This window comes from Anomaloglossus baeobatrachus, chromosome 2, assembly GCF_048569485.1.
Source record: "Anomaloglossus baeobatrachus isolate aAnoBae1 chromosome 2, aAnoBae1.hap1, whole genome shotgun sequence".
NCBI classification, from domain to species: Eukaryota; Metazoa; Chordata; class Amphibia; order Anura; family Aromobatidae; genus Anomaloglossus; species Anomaloglossus baeobatrachus.
The window spans coordinates 551,687,624-551,704,475 of record NC_134354.1 but is presented as its reverse complement, the minus strand read 5'-3'; positions in this window follow the sequence as shown (position 1 = coordinate 551,704,475).

The window sequence follows — 16,852 nt, the reverse complement described above, 5'->3', positions numbered from 1 at the left end:
AACATGGCTACGACATTACCATGTCTGGTAATGTCTCATGTTTGGTGGCTGAAAGGCTGCAGGGCAGAGACTTGAGCAAGGCGCTTAAGCTCCCGCGATGCTCAATAATGTTACGAGCATACTCGAGCACTCTGATGCTCAATTCAATATCAAGCAGTGCCGAGAACACTCGCTTATATACTACTACTGACACTACAGTTTTTATTCCAATTCCATTCTAACCGTATATCCACAGATATTCACATATTAATTTGTTTTTTACCAACCTGAGAGCATCCTCCTTCTTGAATTTATAGGGAACCTGATATCGCAAACTACTGCCATCTACTGTATTTAAATTTGCTGTAATGCTGATTACATCCATACATTTATAATAGAAATAAAGGTTTATGTTTCAGAGAAATTTATTGTTGAACTATTATTATAACTAGCCATAAGTTTAGTGTCCGAGCACTGCACCTACAACTCTACTGCATCTCTCTTCTTTATTCCCTGCCTGCTGCCTTTGATTACAGAGAGAGGTATAGAAGGGTTTTCATATGCCACGCCAATGATCACTGTTCATATGATATGATTAATGTATCTTTATTTTGCACAAGTCTACGCGTTTCAGGAGGCTCAGCTCCCTTCCTCAGGACCGTCAGGCACAAGAAAACATCAAATCTGATAAGGACTAGTCTAACATGCTGTTCTGTCTCTCCCCCTCCCCACTTACCACAATATGTAATTTCAGCGCACGAATAAATGCCTGCTTTTTTCTACACAGCAAAAATCGGTGAGTGCCTGCTCTGTTTTCTCCATACTTATATATCACCATGAATATCTTTCTCGGACTTTCCTTGCAGAAACAAGAATTGTATCACTCCTCTGCTCTCAGTTGCTGTGAAGAATATCGCATTAGACTCTGCCATTTTGTTTTCCCATCTGCGTAGAACACTGTTGCCATAAGCAACAAACGTAAAATTTTGAAAACATATATTAGACACATAAGGCTTTCATGTGATGTAACATTCATTATCATTGAGACAAAAAATTATGACAAAGCCAAAAACTTATCAGCAGCACCTCACATAAGTCAAAAGGAGAGTTTGCTGTGCTTAAAGGTCCAGTCACACTAAGCAACTTACCAGCGATCCCAACAACGATAGGGATCGCTGGTAAGTTGCTAAGAGGTTGCTGGTGAGCTGTCACACTGCGACGCTCCAGCGATCCCACCAGCAACCTGACCTGGCAGGGATCGCTGGAGCGTGGCTACACGAGTTGCTGGTGAGCTCACCAGCAACCAGTGACCAGCCCCCAGTCTCCTAGTTACAGCACACATCAGGTTAATTAACCCGATGTGTGCTGCAGCTAAATGTGCACAGAGCAGGGAGCAGCGCACACTGAGCGCTGGCTCCTTGCTCTCCTAGTTACAGCACACATCGGGTTAATTGCCTGATGTGTGCTGCAGCTACATGTGCACAGAGCAGGAGCCGGCAGCACAGGCAGTGAGAGCGGAGGAGGCTGGTATCAAAGGTAAATATCGGGTAACCAAGGACAGGGCTTCTTGGTTACCCGATGTTTACATTAGTTACCAGCCTCAGCAGAAGCCGGCTCCTGCTCACTGCACATTAGTTGTTGCTGTCTCGCTGTCACACACAGCGATCTGTGCTTCACAGCAGGACAGCAACAACTAAAAAATGGCCCAGGACATTCAGCAACAACCAACGACCTCACAGCAGGGGCCAGGTTGTTGCTGGATGTCACACACAGCAACATCGCTAGCAACGTCACAAAAGTTGTTCGTTACCAGCGATGTTGCTAGCGATGTTGCTTAGTGTGACGGGGCCTTTAGGCAGGCAAAGGGTTAATTAAAAAGCAATTGTACCTTGATAATGATGGAGAGCAGGGCTGTCTGCTTTAAACGCGTAGACAGTTGTTTACTTTTACCTATGTCTTTATCATTTTGTATCACCCTATTATTTTACCCATGTTTTTATAATTTTGTATCACCCTATTGTTTATGAAAACCATTAAAGTAAAATTTTAATCACTTGACTCAATTTGCGGATGCTGAGATTTGTTTCCATTTTGATTGAGCTACCACCTGGATGCCGTCCCTGAGTCTCCGTGCACTGCACTCCAATTATCCCTGTTTCTGGTTACCTGCCTATTGTACGCTATCTTCTTCTTTTCTGGCAGACCCCAGTCATTGGCCAATTATGAGGATCTCATACATATATTTTATACTTAAAAAATAGGTTTTGATCATTGTGCCCAGCAGGAGAATGCTATGGGTGGCAGGGACAATATAAAAAAGGAGTACGTTGATAGAGCGCTTAACACGCTGTCCAATAATGACATCAGCATTGCCTGCACTCTCAATGACACTTGTCGGGACAGAGTGGTGGCACTTAACAGTAGAGACATGAGCGGGGTAAAGCAAGTATGTGACAATAACTTTATAATCCTATATAGTAAGTGTTAAGAATGTAGACAAGATTAATATTATAGCCAAAATACAATTTTATGTTGGCAAACCTCTTTCATCTGTTACACTAAATTTGATTCTTGAGTTCCATTGAGGGAACTGATTGAGAATATAGTCGACATGTGACCGTAAAGGAAATCCTGAAAGTATGAACATTGCACATGATCACATTTGGCAATCAGCAGTCTCTTAACTAGAAATTTCTGTTCAACCTGGGCAACCACTACATTAATCTGCTCCAAGTGATCTTACATTGAAACTTTGAAATCCCTTTACCATTATCACATATTTATTTGAATACTGTGATGGACATAGCTAAAAGCCACCCTCAAGGGGAAGGTTTCCAGCAGGAAGCATTAACATTATTAACACTGTCCGGGGTCAGGTTATTGAATTATTGCACAGAGCTCCATTTTTATTGCACTAATTTCAGTGATGTCTAATTGACAGGTGCCCTAGTATGACTGTTTTATAAAGTCCTTTGTAGACCTAATTGTTATTGATTAGGCATTCATGTTACCATTAATTCAAGAATATGACATTATACATCTATCTTCACCTTTTGTGTTTCTTGCCATGATTCTGTCATGCTAATAATAGCAGGGCTCATAGATCTTGTGGTGTCTTTCACTTTGACATGCCTTAGCTCTAGGGGTAACCTTCCTGTTCACTTTTAAAGTGGATGGATGATAGATGGCTGACAATTGCATGTTCTCCTTACAGCCTTCAATCACTTTCTTGATTGAGCTTTCCCCAAATAGAAACTCTGCGGGGGTTATGAATCAGATGCTGCAATTCGAGGTCTTAGGTCCTAAACTTCAGATGAATTTGGGAAATTGTATGAACCACTGAGCATCTGGAGAATCTGGAGCATCTGGAGAAGCAGAAGGGTAAGATTATAAAACACTCTGCATCAAAAGAGAATTGGAAAATTCAGCAAACTTCCTATTTTTTCATGCAATTTTGTGCCTTCTGTATACAAACATAATTTGCTTCTAAATAAATTACCTAAAATACCCTTTTTTTTCATTTTGCTTTTCCAATAATTACCAGATCATGAGATTTTTAGCATCCTTCTCTATGGACTCCAATTGACTGCACTTTTTCAAACAAAGGTATCTAGCAGAAAATGCATTAATTAAATAAATACATAATTTTTCAAAGGATTTCCGTAGTGGAGAATATTAGTGTATGACATCAGTCAGAGGCATCAGTTTAACATATTGGTCCCAACAAACAGACAAAATGGATATCGAATCGTTATGTGAACATAGGGTTAAGAGGAAATCAAGTGTCTCTGTCGCGGGTGGGGAGAACGCCGCCGCTGCGCGCTCGCTAACGCTCGGGTCCGGCGCTGCTGCGGCTGCTGCTCGGTGGCTCGAGAGGTGGGCCGGATCCGGGGACTCGAGTGGCGCTCCTCGCCCGTGAGTGAAAAGGGTGGTTGGTTTGGGGGATTTAGTCCGTGACGCCACCCAGAGGTCGTGGTGAAGATGGGCACCACCGTTGCTGGTGACGAGGATCCCGGGAGTGATGGTAGGGAGCAGCTGGGATGTTGTTTTCCCCCTCCGCGGGTAGGGGTCGGTGGTCCCGGGGCCCGGTGATGTGACAGGGAGGCAGGATTGGCGAGGTGCAGGGTTGCAGGGACAGCGCGGCACGGTGCCAGATGGCACGGGTGTACTCACTCAGTAAGAGATGCACAAAGTCCTCGGTAAAACAAACGGCTGGATGGACGGGTCCCGCAGCCGGCTGTAGGGTCTCTCCCCGGACAGGTGATGGCGGCTGTCTTTCCCTACACCTTGATGTACTTAGTTGACTACTATGGATCCCCAACGGTAGTCCGCTCCCCGATGTATGGATGCCGGAGGAGCCCGTTTGCCCGCAGGCGCTGGCCCTTGGGTCTCTAGCCTTAGGCGGTAGCTGTATACCCTCTCGGTGTGGGCGGTTGCCTTCTATCGGGTCTTTGGCTGTTAGGAAACCCCTGGGGTTCCGGTCACACTCGGATTTGACTATTGTCGGCGGCTCCAAGCCTGGTCGGGGTCCGATGGCCCTGCCTGTGTGTGCTGGCTTCACTTCGCTCACCGGTCGGTACCGGTGGGTCAACGCCCTACCCTGGTCCTACGGTTCCGCGTTGCTTCATCACTCCTGCAGACGGCCACCACCGTCTGCCAACCTTGCTGTCAGTGCCTGGGCCACAAACCCAGACACTCAAGTGCTTGCTGCTCTCACTTCAAACTCCTAAACTGTTCTGTCACTTTTCCCGCCTCCAGGCCTGTGAACTCCTAGGTGGGTGGGGCCAACCGCTTGGCTCCGCCCCACCTGGTGTGGACATCAGACCCTGGAGGGAGGCAACAAGGGTTTTGTGTTTGGCTGGTTTCACTGTCCAATGGGGGTGGCGGTGTGTGAGTGTTATCTGTGACGACCTGGCTAGTCCAGGGCGCCACATCTCTAAGCCTCACTATTACAGTGAACTACAAGCTTAAAATTCTTCCTTTAATTATTATTTTCATACTTGTTTAGATTAAAATAGACACAGGTGCATATAGTTCAACTTATATTCCTAAAGCCTGCTTTACACCTTACGATATCACATACGATATCGTATGCCATCATACCCGCCCCCATCGTATGTGCGGCACATTCAATTTGTTGACTGTGTTGCACAAAGGATTATTTGCTGTCACACATACCTACCCTTCCATACGACCTCGATGTGGGTGGTGAACATCCACTTCCTGGAGTGGGAGGGACGTTCGGTATCACAGCGACGTCACGCGGCAGCCGGCCAATAGAAGTGGAGGGGCGGAGATGAGCGAGACGTAAACATGCTGTCCACCTCCGTCTTTCCGCATTGCCGGCGGGAGCCGCGGGACGCAGGTAAGATCTGTTCATCGTTCCCGGGGTGTCACACACTGCGATGTGTGGTACCTCGGGAACATTGAACAATCCGACGTGCAATTTTAAGGAAATGAACAATGTGTATGCGATGAACGGTTTTACGTTCAAACGCAATCGCACGTAGCTGTCACATGCTACAGCAACACTAACGATGCCGTATGTGCGTCACTTACGACGTGACCCCGCCGACACATCGTTAGATTTGTTGTAGCGTGTAAAGCCCGCTTAACATGATGATCTAGAGAAAGGCAGAAACCCCAGGTATTCATCCCTGGACAAGAGAGAGACAAAGGCTCTTTATTAGGGATGAGCGAATGTATTCCCCACTATTCGGTATCCGATGGATAATGGGGTATTCGAGGTATTCGCTATCCGATAGCTAATATGGTATTCACTCCGATACTATCATTTTCATTTAACCATCTCATGTCCTATTAAGTACTGGAATAGCACTCCAACAGCCTAATTAAACACAACTTTTGGACATCAGTGAATGACCAAAACAAGGGGAGTGACAATATTACTATTAAAAAACAATTTTTATTGGTATTCATTAAAAACAAATAAAATCAGCAAAAAGGTACCGATTAAACAGAGAGACAAGGACAAACAATTCAAATAAATCCCAGTATTTGTCAAATTACAGATGGAACATTAACACCATCCTCCCAGGGAAATTGAAATTAATTAATAATAGAAGCCCTATGCCTATATACACCGTCTAGATGATAAAAAACAGAGATCTGTGCAGTTTTTTAGTCCTATAGATGTTAGTAACAAGGCACTTTGATGAAACAAATTAGCTTAAATTTTACCACTCATGGGTATCTCATCAATAATAAATTCCCACACAGTAAATATACATTAATAAATAGAAGGGTATATATTGATATAATCCAAAAAGTGCAGAAGTGCATAGGTGCATATATAAAGTGCACCGTACATAAGGTGCATAGGGTCATAAATAGGACAAAAACTGCACATCCCAGTTAAGTCAAAGTAAAGCATACAGGGAAATAAGCATAAAGGCTGCTTTACACCAGACAATCTATCATGCAATAGATCGTCGGGGTCACGTTTTTTTGTGACGCACATCCGGCATCGCTGGCAATGCCGACATGTGTGACATCTCCTAGGGACGCAGTATCGCTCGTGTACTACTCGCTAGGTTCCATAATATCGTTTAATTTAGTTGTTCATCGTGTCCGGGGTAGCACCCCGGGAATGATGAACAGCAGCTCACCTGCGTCACGCGACCGCCGCCGGCTATGTGAAGGAAGGAGGTGGGCGGGATGTTTACGTCCCGCTCATCTCCGCCCCTCCGCTTCCATTGGCCGGCGGCCGTGTGACGTCGCTGTGACGCCAAACGTCCCTCCCACTCCAGGAAGTGGACGTTCGCCGCCCACAGCGAGGTCGCACGAGAGGTAAGTATGTGTGGCGGGGGTTACCGACTTTGTGCGACACGGGCAGCGATTTGCCCGTGACGCAAAAAGGACGGGGGCGGGTACGATCAATTGTGAAATCGCACAATCGGTCGTACCATATAAAGCACCCTTAACACCCAAAGTTGGTTACATCACCTGAGAAGCGGTGCCCAATGCCGTGGCCCTCTCACTCCGACACGTGTTTCGCTATTGCTTTTTCGAGGATTCATTTGAATTGTTGTCTCTCTGTTTAATCGGTACCTTCTGCTGATTTTATTTGTTTTTAATGAATACCAATAAAAATTGTTTTTTAATAGTAATAATGTCACTCCCCTTATTTTGATCATTCATTGATGTCCAAAGGTTGTGTTTCATTTTCATTTGTGGACTTCCTAGCGCCTTTTTCCAGCCAATGAACACATCTGACGTTGCTTGCCCTCACAGTAACGCCGCAGCCATCTTTGTTGTGGTGTTACTGTGATTGGCTTGGCTGCACGGCATCATAGGGGCTATATAAATCAGCAGCCATTTTAGTCAGTCGGTCTTTCCCTCTCTCTTTCTTACTCACCGATCACGGGCGCGGCGTTGCACGGCTGTCACACTGTGGCGGGTTCCCCATCTTTTGAAAATGCCGGCCGCACATTATTCAATCTCGATTTTCCTGCTTCCCCTGCCCACCGGCGCCTATCATTGGTTGCAGTCAGACACGCCCCCACGCTGAGTGACAGCTGTCTTACTGCAAGCAATCACAGTCGCTGGTGGGCGGGTCTATATCGTGTAGTAAAATAAATAAATAAATAATTTAAAACAATGACGTGCCCCCCCCTCCCCAAATGATACCCAGCAGAGGTAAGCACACAGCAGTGGGCCAGTATTCTCAGGCTGGGGAGGGCGAGGGCCATGGTTACGGCCGCCTCTCCCGTAGCCGAGATTATCATCCCGCTGCTGCCCCGAGAATGTCTCATCCATTAGATGCGACAGTCCCGGCATGTCACTGACCCTTCCTGAATGCCGTGATGCGGTGGCAATCAAGGTAATAAAGAGTTAATAGCAATCAATAGCTGCCACTAAGTCCAAGATTAGTAATGGCAGCATCTATGCCATGCCAGCACTAATCTGTAAATAAAGTAAATAAACACACACACCGAAAAATCCTTTTTTGAAATAAAACACCAACAAGCCCCTCTGTCACCACTTTATTAACCCCCCCAAACATCCAGGTCTGGCGTAATCCACACTGATTCAGCGACGTCTGTGAGCGAGGGCTCAATGCAGCCTCATTCCGTGAACGATGCTGCAGGAGTAACTCCAGGTCATTTCTCACGGTTGGTGATGTCCACACATTACTGCATGCGAGAACTTCAGTGCTGCCATAAAGCACAACCCAGAGTGACGCCACTGACCGGCAGTGACCCTGCGAGAACTCAGATCCAAGCTCCCGCAGAGTCATTGCTCCATCACACATACTGTTGGGGGGGAAACACATACATCACAAATAAAAGCTGTAATATCATCTATCTATCTCTCTATCTATCCATCTATCTATCCCTCCCTCCCTCTATCTATTTATCTATCTATCTATCTATCCATTATCTATCTAGCCATTATCTATCTATCTATCTATCCATCTATCTATCCATCTATCCCTCTATCTATCCCTCTATCTATCTCTCTATCTATCCATCTATCTATCTATTACCTACCTATAGGGTGCTTTACACGCTGCAACATCGCTAACGATACATCGTCGGGGTCAAGTCGTTAGTGACGCACATCCGGCGCTGTTAGCGACATCGCAGCGTGTGACACCAAGGAGCGACGATCAACGAGCGCAAAAACGTGAAAAATCGTTGCTCGTTGACACGTCGCTCCTTTCCCAAATATCGTTGCTGCTGCAGGTACGATGTTGTTCGTTGTTCCTGCGGAAGCACACACTGCTATGTGTGACACCACAGGAACGACGAACATCTCCTTACCTGCGTCCACCGGCAATGAGGAAAGAAGGAGGTGGGCGGCATGTTCCGGTCGCTCATCTCCGCCCCTCCTCTGCTATTGGACAGCTGCCGTGTAACGTCGCTGTGACGCCGCACGAACCGCCCCTTTAGAAAGGAGGCGGATCGCCAGCCAGAGCGACGTCGCAGGGAAGGTAAGTCCGTGTGACAGGTGTTAGCGATGTTGTGCGCAATGGGCAGCGATTTGCCCGTGACGCAAAACCGACGGGGGCGGGTACGCTCGCTAGCAATATCGGTACCGATATCGCAGCATGTAAACTACCCTTATCTATCTATCCCTCTATCTATTCTTCTATCCATCTATCTATCTATCCATCCATCCATTAACCATCTATCCCTCTATCTCTCTCTATCTATCTATCCATCTATCCATTATCTATCTATCCATCTATCTATCCATTATCTATCTATCCATCTATCTATATTCCATTTATCCCTCTATCTATCTATCCCTCTATCTATCCATTATCTATCTATCTATCTATCCATTATCTATCTCTCTATCCCTCTATCTATCCATTATCTATCTATCCCTCTATCTATCCATCTATCCATTATCTATCTATCCATCCATCTATTCCTCTATCTATCCTTTATCTATCTGTCTATCCATTATCTATTTCTCTATCCCTCTATCTATCCATTATCTATCTATCCCTCTATCTATCCATCTATCCATTATCTATCTATCCATCCATCTATCCCTCTATCTATCTATCCTTTATCTATCTATCTATCCATTATCTATCTCTCTATCCCTCTATCTATCCATTATCTATCTATCTATCCCTCTATCCATCCATCTATCCCTCTATCTATCTATCTATCTATCCTTTATCTATCAAATCAAATCAAATCAAATCAAATAGGCTTTATTGGCAGGACCAAAAAACTATTAGCATTGCCAAAGCAAAAAAGAAGTGTGAAAGGGGAGTGGGTTAGGGCTGTGGGGATGGGGTGTTGGGGCCACAATTTAGGGAGTGATGGCCCATTTGGAGGTCTTTAGTACCCCTCATCTTATGACAAGTGGAGACATATTGGGCGGCGATCTCCACCATTGATTCCTCTTCCCCCAGTAGGATGCGGAGTTTCCTCTCCTCGTCCATGGTTGGAAAGTCCGGGGTATGAGCGGTAAGTTTCTGGAAGTGGGAGGCCCTCACTGCTGAGTATTTGTCACAGTGCAGCAGGAAGTGCGCCTCGTCCTCCAGAGCCCCCTGCTGGCAGTGCTGGCACAGTCTGTTCTCCCGCGGCTTGTATGTCTGTCGGTGCCGCCCTGTTTCCACCTCTAGGCTGTGGGCACTCAGTCTGTACAGGCTCAGGGTCTGCCTGTCTTTGGGGTGGCGTAACCTTTGCAGATATGGGGCCAGAGTGTAGTCCCTCCGCAGTGACCGGTAGATGGTGAGTTTCTGGGCGTTCTCTATTTCACTCTTCCAGTCCTCTATGTATTGCATCTTGCAGCTCTCTGAGATCTCTTTTATTTGGCCTTTTGTCAGGGTGTGTTGCTGACTTTGGCTGTACTGGCTGCCGGGGTTCCTGGCTTGCTCTGGGCTCCGGCTCAGCAGGACTTTATGATGGTATCCATCTATCCCTCCATCTATCCATTATCTATCTATCTATCCATCTATCTATTATCTATCTATCCATCTATCTATCCTTCCATCTATCCCTCTATCTATCCATTATCTATCTATCCATTATCTATCTATCTATCTATCTATTATCTATCTATCTATTCATCTATCTATCCATTATCTATCTATCTATCCATTCATCTATCCCTCTATCTATCTATCCATTATCTATCCATCCATGTATCCCTCTATCTATCTATCTATCTATCTATCTATCTATCCATTATCTATCTATCTATCTATCCATTATCTATCTATCCATCCATCTATCCGCTATTTATCCATCTATCTATCCATCTATCTTTCTTTTTATCTATCTATCCATCCATTATCTATTGATCCATCTATCCATTATCTATCTATCCATCTATCCCTCCATCTATCCATTATCTATCTATCTATCCATTGTCTATCTATCTGTCTATCAATTATCTATCTATCTATCTATCTATCTATCCCTCTATCTATCCATATATCCATTAAATTATCTATCTATCTACCTATCCCTCTATCTATCCACTATCTATCTATCTAGCTACCCATCTATCTATCCATCCATCTATCTATCTATCTATCTATCCCTCTATCTATCATTCCTCTATCTATCCATTATCTATCTGTCTATCTATCCATTATTATTATTATTATTATTATTTATTTATAGAGCACCATTAATTCCATGGTGCTGTACATGAGAAGGGGGTTACATACAAAATACGTATACAAGTTACAGTAGACAGACTAGTACAGAGGGAAGAGGGCCCTACCCTTGCGGGCTTACATTCTATAGGATTATGGGGAGGAGACAATAGGTGGGGTGTAGGTCAGGCGGCGGCTCCGCGCGGTGGTCGGGCGGCAGCTCCGCACGGTGGTCGGGCGGCAGCTCCGCACGGTGGTCGGGCGGCAGCTCCGCACGGTGGTCGGGCGGCAGCGAGTTCATTGTAGATTGTAGGCATTTCTGAACAGATGAGTTTTCAGGTTCCGTTTGAAGTTTGCAAGGGTAGGGGATAGTCTGACGTGTTGAGGCAGCGAGTTCCAGGAGACTGGGGATGCTCGGGAGAAGTCTTGGAGTCGGTTGCGTGAGGAGCGAATGAATCGCATTATCTATCTAGCTATCTATCCATCTATCTCTCTATCTATCATTCCTCTATCTATCTATCTATCCTTCTATCTATCTATCTGTCTATCTATCTATCCCTCTATCTATCCATCTATCCATTATAATTATCTATCTATCTATCTATCTATCTATCTATCCATCCATCTATCCATCTATCTATCCCTCTATCTATCTATCTATCTATCTATCTATCTATCTACCTATCCCTCTATCTATCCACTATCTATCTAGCTATCCATCTATCTATCCTTCCATCTATCCCTCTATCTATCCATTATCTATCTATCCATTATCTATCTATCTATCTATCTATTATCTATCTATCCATCTATCTATCCATTATCTATCTATCCATTCATCTATCCCTCTATCTATCTATCCATTATCTATCCATCCAAGTATCCCTCTATCTATCTATCTATCCATTATCTATCTATCTATCCATTATCTATCTATCTATCCATCTATCTATCCATTATCTATCTATCCATCCATCTATCCGCTATTTATCCATCTATCAAATCAAATCAAATCAAATCAAATCAAATAAGCTTTATTGGCAGGACCAAATACAAATTAGTTTTGCCAAAGCAAGTGTACATTAGGGACTGGGGCTGTGGGGATGGTGGGTGGGGACTGTAGGAAGGATGGATGGGGCACATCCAAGGTGGGGACTGTGGGGGCACTTCTAGGATGGGGGCTATGGAAGTCCATGGCTTATGATGGGGCATATCCAGGGTGGGGACTGTAGTAACGGTGGTTGGGGCATATCCATGGTGGGGTCCGGGGGGGCCACATCTGGGATGGGGGGCTATGGAAGTCCATGACTTATCATAGTTCTCTTTCTCGAAGTCTATGACATTCTGTCTATCTATCCATTATCTATCTAGCTATCTATCTATCCATCCATCTATCCCTCTATCTATCATTCCTCTCTATCCTTCTATCTATCTATCCCTCTAACCATCTATGTATCCCTCGATAGATAGATAGATAGATAGAGGGATAGATAGATAGAGGGATAGATAGATGGAGGGATAGATAGATAGATGGATGGATAGATAGATAGATGGATGGATAGATAGAGGGATAGATAGATAGACAGATAGATGGATGGATAGATAGATGGATAGAAAGATGGATAGATGAATAGATAGATTGATAGATAGATAGAAAGATAGATAATGGATAGATACAGTCCCCACCCACCATCCCCACAGTCCCAGTTCCGAATGTACACTTGCTTTGACAAAACTAATTTGTATTTGGTCCTTCCAATAAAGCTTATTTGATTTGATTTGATTTGATAGATAGGTAGATAGATAATGGATAGATAGATAGATAGATAATGGATAAATAGAGGGATAGAGAGATAGAGAGATAGATGGATATCTATCTATCTATTCATCTATCTATCCATCTATCCATTGTCTATCTATCTATCCATCTAGCTATCCCTCTATCTATATAGAGGGATAGCTAGATGGATAGATAGATAATGGATAGATAGATAGATGGATACATGGATAGATAGATAATGGATAGATAGAAAGATAAATAGATAGATAATGGATAGATAGATAGATGGATAGATAGAAATCAAATCAAATCAAATAGGCTTTATTGGCAGGACCAAAAAACTATTAGCATTGCCAAAGCAAAAAAGAAGTGTGACAGGGGAGTGGGTTAGGGTTGTGGGGATGGGGTGTTGGGGCCACAATTTAGGGAGTGATGGTCCATTTGGAGATCTTTAGTATCCCTCATCTTATGACATGTGGAGACATATTGGGCGACGATCTCCACCGTTGATTCCTCTTCCCCCAGTAGGAAGCGGAGTTTCATCACCTCGTCCATGGATGGAAAGTCCGGGGTATGAGTGGTAAGTTTCTGGAAGTGGGAGGCCCTCACTGCTGAGTATAGATAGATAGATAGAGGGATAGATAGATAGATAGATAGAGGAATAGAGAGATAGATAGATAGATAGATAGATAGATAGAGGGATAGATAGAGAGATAGATAGATAATGGATAGATAGAGGGATAGAGTGATAGAAATATAGATAGATGGATAGATAGATAATGGATAGATAGATAGATAGAGGGATAGATGGATAGATAGATAGAGGGACAGATAGAGGGATAGATAGATAGATAGTTAGATAGATAGATAGATAAAGGGATAGATAGATAGAGGGACAGATAGAGAAATAGATAGAGGGATAGATAGATAGTTAGATAGATAGATAGATAGATAAAGGGATAGATAGATAGAGGGACAGATAGAGAAATAGATAGAGGGATAGATAGATAGATAGATAGAAAGATAGATAGAGAGATAAAAAAGTAAAAAAGGATAGATGGATAGATAGATAGACAGACAGACCGACGTAAAACACATATATAATGTCCCACCTCCCTGCACATTCTAAGAAAGCACTCTTCAGTGACTTTCTTGTGGCAATAAAGGGTGCTTAGCCTTGTATTTAGCCAAAAAATAAATAATTTAAAAAAAGCGACGTTGGTTCCCCCCATTTTTGATAGCGAGCTATGGTAAAGCAGATGGCTGCACCCTGTAGACCACAGCTGGCAGGTTTGCCTTGGTTGGGGATCCAATTTGGAGGGCCCCCAGGCTCTTTTTATAATTATTTATAAATAAATGATAAAAAAAATGTGGTTCCCCGCAAATTGGTTCACCAGCCAAGGTAAAGCGGACAGCTGTGGTCTTGTATTCTCAGGGTGGGAAGGTCCATAGTTATTGGCCCTTCCCAGCTTAAAAATAGCAGGCCGCAACCGCCCTAGAAGTGGCGCATGCATTAGATGTGCCAATCCTGGCCCTTTACCCCAGCTCATCCCGTGCCCTGGTGCGGTGGCAAATGGGGTAATACATGGGGTAGATATTAGATGTGTAATGTCACCTGGAGTTTGTGATGTCATGGCGTCTATCAGATACCCGACATCACCAACTGTCAGTAATAAAAGTAGAAAAAAAAATAGACGACAAAAAAAAATATTTGAAAAAACACTCCCCAAAACATTCCCTCTTTCACCAATTTATTGTAAAGAAAAAAAAATCCATTGTTACCAATTTTGGAAGTCCTATGACGACTCTGGACCTTCTAGAATATGGGCGGCACGCTCAGGGAACGTGTCCTCTATTTTCTAGGCATGCAGACCCTCCATGTGAGGACTGTGGGTGCAAAGAATCTGCACCTACCCTCCCCGGGTCACAGCAGCAGTGTCCGTGCATCCAGCGCAGCTCCACAGCCGTTCTCAGTGAACACAGGAAGCTGAGCTCAGCTGACAGCCTTGCTCTGCGCATGCGGCAGCGAAACGCGTCGAGGTGCAGGGGGGTGTGCATGTTGAGGGTCTCCCCAGATTTTGTGGTAAGATACCAGATCCAGCAACACAGCTCATTGGTCCCACTCAGGATCCCTGGTGGCATCACTATTTTTCATGTATATACTTAATCATGGAACTCTCTTTGTTAATATGGTACCATTAACTTATATCTGCTATTTTGGGCATTTACAATTGTATAAGAGGGTCTGATTATTGTATACACTATGCCAAGGGTTGCATTATGTTTTCGACTGCCTCCTTTGGCATATGATTAAGACTCAATTATCTTTCTGTGTATTTTGTTGCTCCTTATACTGTTGGGTTGCTGCACACATATGGCTAACCTTGCTATAATACAAATTGGTGGGCAATTTGTGCAATAACTGACACTGTATGTCCTATGAATACTTATGGCATGTTGTGGGATCTTTTGAATAACCTGGTGATCTGATCCATTGGTTGTGTTATCATTGTACCCTATGAATTATTTCCCATATGATCATGTTTTCTGGGCTGGAACCCCCAGGCGCACCCCCCTGTTTTAAATATGAATCTACAAACACTACTGTGTACTCTGTGCTCTTTTTGTTGTTATCCCCTTAATTAACTTTGCATACTCATAAATAAATTTGCACCTCATTATAAAATGAAACATGGTTTTAGAGTATTTAATTAGATAGAGGTGCAGTAATTATTTAAAATGAAGGTCTTTTTGCTGTCTTTGTGGTCTTTTTTGGTGACCGTTCATACACATGGGTTGTGATATTATGGACCTAATTATTCAATTGGTTTTGTTCTCGCTCTGCGCATGCGCCTACCGTGCATTGTGAAGGAGGAGGGACTCGGGGGATAAACGCTGCAAAAAGGTAAAAATACCGGGGGGGGGGGAACACCAGAAAACACTAGGGGGATATGGAGGGGTGACTTAGCTGGACCCGGGGAGGAGTTTTCTGTCGCATGTGTCATGGCAATGATCAGTGTTATAGTCAAATTTTTCTGGGGTATCTTGTAATGTTTAATACAGGTGCATCTCAATAAATTATAATATCCTCAAAAAGTTAATTTATTTCAGTGATTCAATAGAAAAAGGGAAATGCATATATTATATAGAGTTATTACAAACAGAGTGATCTATTTCAAGTGTTTATTTCTGTTAATGTTAATGATTATGGCATGCAGCCAATGAAGACCCAAAAGTCATTATCACCTGCAAAGGCTTCCTAAGCATTTAAAATGGTACCTTAGTCTGGTTCAATAGGCTACACAATTGTGGGGAAGACTGCTGACTTGACAGATGTCCAGAAGGCAGTCATTGACACACTCCACAAAGAAAGTAAGACACAAAATGCCATTGCTAAAAAAATGGCTGTTCACAGAGTGCTGTATCTAAGCATATTAATGGAAAGTTGAGTGGAAGGAAAACGTGTGGTAGAAAAAGCTGCACAAGCAACCGGGATAACCGCAGCCTTGATAGGATTGTTAAGAAAAGGCCATTCAAGAATTTGGGGGAGATTCACAAGGAGTAGACTGCTGCTGGAGTCAGCACTTCAAGAGCCACCACACACAGAGGTATCCAGGACATGGGCTACAACTGTCGCATTCCTTTTGTCAAGTCACTCATGACTAATAGACAATGCCAGAAGCGTCTTACCTGGGCCAAGAAGAAAAAGAACTGAACTGTTGCTCAGTGGTCCAAGGTATTGTTTTCAAATGAAAGTAAATTTTGCATTTCATTTGGAAATCAAGGTCCCAGAGTCTGGAGGAAGAGTGGAAAAGTCACAATCCAAGCTGCTTGAGGCCTAGTGTGAAGTTTCCACAATCAGTGATGGTTGGGGAGCCATGTCATCTGCTGGTGTAAGTCCACTGTGTTTCATTAAGACTAAAGTCAACACAGCCATCTACTGGCAAATTTTAGAGCAATTCATGCTGCCCTCTGTAGAGGCAAGGTTTTTGGAGATGGAA